Source organism: Ahaetulla prasina, chromosome 3 (assembly GCF_028640845.1).
Source record: "Ahaetulla prasina isolate Xishuangbanna chromosome 3, ASM2864084v1, whole genome shotgun sequence".
NCBI lineage: Eukaryota > Metazoa > Chordata > Lepidosauria > Squamata > Colubridae > Ahaetulla > Ahaetulla prasina.
In genome coordinates this window covers 226240615-226245025 of record NC_080541.1, presented here as the reverse complement: position 1 = coordinate 226245025, position 4411 = coordinate 226240615, and positions in this window count along the sequence as shown.

Here is a 4411-nt window from a genome sequence, read left to right as displayed (position 1 = left end):
GGTCTCTGCCACACAAGGGCGGGGGCAGGGGGGCCTGTGTGAGGGGGTGGGGTGCATGTGGGGGACATGTGCATGCAAGGGACACACGCATGCATGGGGAGTGGGGCACATGCAGGGGGCCGCGTGTGTATGTCCGGGGGACAGGGTGCATGCAGGGGGCTGTGCGTGCATTTCAGTTTGGGGGTTTGGGCGCAAATTCCCCCCCTGCGCACGCACTTTGGGCACTCGGTCCAGAAAAAGTTAGCCATCACTGCCCTATGTTATTTCTGACAAAAGGTTATCCAATCTCTTCTTAAAAATTTCCAGTGTTGGAGCATTCACAACTTCTGGAGGCAAGTCGTTCCACTGATTAATTGTTCTAACTGTCAGGAAATTTCTCCTCAGTTCTAAGTTGCTTCTTTCCTTGATTCGTTTCCACCCATTGCTTCTTGTTCTGCCCTCAGGTGTTTTGGAGAATAGTTTGACTCCCTTTTCTTTGGGGCAACCCCTAAGATATTGGAAGACTGCTATCATGTCTCCCCTACTCCTTCTTTTTATTAAACTAGACATACCCAGTTCCTGCAACCGTTCTTTGTATGTTTTAGCCTCCAGTCCCCTAATCATCTTTGCTGCTCTTCTCTGCACTCTTTCTAGAGTCTCAACATCCTTTTTACATCGTGGCGACCAAAAGTGGATGCAATATTCCAAGTGTGGCCTTACCAAGGCATTATAAAGTGGTATTAACACTTCACGTGATCTTGATTCTATCCCTCTGTTGATGCAGCCCAGAACTGTGTTGGATTTTTTGGCAGCTGCTGCACACGGCTGGCTCATATCTAAATGGTTGTCCACTAGGACTCCAAGATCCCTCTCACAAATACTACTATCAAATCTTGTCTGAAAAACGTGGCACATTTCTCAGCCAGACTTCGAAACAACTGGTCCCACAGAGCGAGAATCTCGTTTCTGATCTCATCTAATCCTCTAAGTTAGGGGTCTCCAACCTTGGTCTGGCTGAGGGACTCTGGGAGTTGAAGTCCACAAGTCTTAAAGTGGCCAAGGTTGGAGACCCCGGTCTAAATAAAAAGTCAATCCAGAATTTTCGGTGGAGTTTAAGTAGATCATACATACAGGTAGTCCTGGACTTACAACCATTCGTTTAGTGACTGAACTTACAACGGCACTGAAAACGGTGACTTATGAGTTTTTCAGACTTATGACTGTTGCAGCATTCCCAGGGTCACGTGATCAAAATTTAAACGCTTGTTCATATTTATGTCCCAGGGTCACGTGATCAAAATCAGGACAACTGGCGTGTATTCATGATCCCCGGATCACGTGTTCCCTCTTTGCAACCTTAAGAGTCAACGGGGAAGCCGGATTCACTTAACAACCATGTTAGTAACTCGACAATGGCAGTGATTCGCTTAACGACGGTGGCAAGAAACATTCGAAAATGGGACCATGTTCACTTTAACCATGTTAATTAACAAGCAAAGCAAGCTGAAGGCAGGACAAGAAGCATAATCAAGGAGAGAAGCAACTTAGAACTAAGGAGAAATTTCCTGACATTGAGAACGATTAATCAGTGGAACAGCTGGCCTCCAGAAGTTGTGGAGGTTTTTAAAAAAAGACATAGATCCATAGAATAATAGAATTGGAAGGGACCTTGGAGGTCTTCTAGTCCAGGGGTCTCCAACCCTGGTCCCTTTAAGACTTGTGGATTTCAACTCCCAGAGTCCTTCAGCCAGCAAAGCAAAGCTGGCTGAGGAACTCTGGGAGTTGAAGTCCACAAGTCTTAAAGGGACCAAGGTTGGAGATCCCTGTTCTAGTCCAACCCCTTCCCACTCTTAATATTCTGTTATTTGAGGGGGGGGAGTTGACGCATCTCTTGGACCATCAGGCGGATCTCGTCTCCTCCACCCAACCGTAAGGGCCGTGGTGGCTCAGGCTGTAAAATAGCCTGTTATTAAAACACAGCAGCCTGCAATTACTGCAGGCTCGAATCCCACCAGGCCCAAGGTTGACTCAGCCTTCCATCCTTTATAAGGTAGGTAAAATGTGGACCCAGATTGTTGGGGGGGCAATAAGTTGACTTTGTAAATATACAAATAGAATGAGACTATTGCCTTACACACTGTAAGCCGCCCTGAGTCTTCGGAGAAGGGCGGGATATAAATGTAAATAAAAACAAAACAAAACCAGCCTCTCCTGCTTCAGCAGGGGGCTGGACTAGAAGACAAGACTGGCCAAGATATGCAAAAATTGCTCACTGAAATGTTGGAAATGCAAAGCAACACTAAGGCACCTACTATCATATGTGGTGGGGATGCCCGAAAGCCAAGTACTTTTGGCTTCAAAAAAAACAGTGGCTTTGAAGAGATGTTAAACCAGACGATAGATAGGACGCCAGAACTCTTCCTTTTGGGCATAGTAAGGGATAATAAAAAATAAAAAGGGACGCGGTTGCTCAGGGGCTAGGACGCTGAGCTTGTCAATCGAAAGGTCGGCAGCTCGGTTCGAATCCCTAGTGCTGCCGTGTAAGGGCGTGAGCTCCCGTTACTTGTCCCAACTTCTGCCAACCTAGCAGTTTCGAAAGCACATAAAAATGGAAGTAGAAAAAATAGGGGCCACCTTTGGTGGGAAGGGAACAGCGTTCCGTGCGCCTTTGGCGTTGAGTCATGCTGGCTACATGACCACGGAGACGTCTTTGGACAGTGCTGGCTCTTCGGCTTTGAAACGGAGATGAGCACATAATTACAAAATAATTACAAAAAAGAAGAAATATATCTTATTATACACATAACAGCAGCGAGGTTTACTTACACACAAAATTGGAAATACAGAGAGAACCCACAAAGAGGTAGAAATAATCAAATAAAATATTGACCCGTGCAGAAATGGACAGGTTAACAATGGAGCTCAAAGATAAAGATGAATCGGAATGCTACGAAACCTGGAATATGTTTTATAAATGGCTAGAGAAAAGGAGGAATGTAGGGATAGAGAATTAGAAACGAAGTGAAAAGTGGGGGGGGGATGAATAGAATATTATAAGAAATAGTAGAAAGGAGTAAATAGGATTCGATTAGATATGAAGGGAATATCGATGAAACTGAGTGTGTACAAAAACACACTCCGTATTCCGTATATACGGAATAAGCATGATGTTATATTGTAATCTCTGGGACGCGGTGGCTCAGTGGCTAAGTTGCTGAGCTTGTCAATCAGAACGTCGGCAGTTCAGTGGTTCGAATCCCGAGTGCCGCGTAACGGGGTGAGCTCCCGTTCCTTGTCCCGGCTTCTGCCAACCTAGCAGTTCGAAAGCAGGTAAAAAATGCAAGTAGAAAAAAAATAGGGACCACCTTTGGTGGGAAGGTAACAGCGTTCCATGCGCCTTTGGCATTGAGTCATGCCGGTCACATGACCACAGAGATATCTTGCTGGCTCTTCGGGCTTTGAAACGGAGATGAGCAGCGCCCCCTAGAGTCGGGAACGACTAGCACATCCGTACGAGGGGAACCTTTACCTTCACCTTATATTGTAATCTACACAAAAGAAAGTGTTAGAAAAGTATGCACCAGGCAAGTCGCACCATGTCTAATGTTTTTAAATTGTATGTTTAATAAAAACTTTTTTTAAAAAATGTTCTATTATTTGTTCGGGGAGGGGGGGGGGAGTTGACGCGTGTCCTGGACCGTCAGGCGGATCTCCACCCAGCCAGGCTCTTCGTGCGGCTTAGCAGGTGCCTGCCCGGCCCTCCCTTTCCCTTCTCCGGGAACAGACGGGAACTCTTACATAAGGCGCTTATGCAACGGGCCCCCCCTCTCTGCTTTCGCCCCGAGGTCGGCGGCGGCAGCGGCAGCAGCAGCAACAGCTCCGCGTCTCTATCCTTTCGAAGACGCCAAGCATCTCTAACCTGCCATTCATGCGAGCGCGGGCGCCGCCACCTCCAAAGTACGCGGGGGGGGGAGCGGCTCACTACAGACCCCCTCAAATATGGGAGGGGAATTAATCCGACCGTTGCCCCACATCTGGATCTGATGGAGATTGACCCACTGTGGAGGAAGATTAAGGAATGTCCGAAAATAAAAAAAAGGCAAGAGCGATCCGAATTCTCTCTCGTTTCCCCCCCTCCTCCCTGAGACAGAATGGACCGTCCCGCCTTCCAGAAGCTATGAATGAAATATTTGCCGCGAAAGGGAAGGGAGCAGACCATTCTAACGAAGGGGGGAGGGTGTTCTTAACTACAACTGCAAATTTAGGGTCCGACGCGCGGAGATATTCGGGGTGCTTGGTTTTGTTTTTAGAAAGAAAAAGAAGAGATACGGAGCACAGTTCGGAAGAGGCGAGAGACCCCCTTAGATTAGCGGAGTGGATTTTATGATCTTTTTTTCCCCCCTTTTCTTTCGGAAAAATAGTTCGAGCCGCT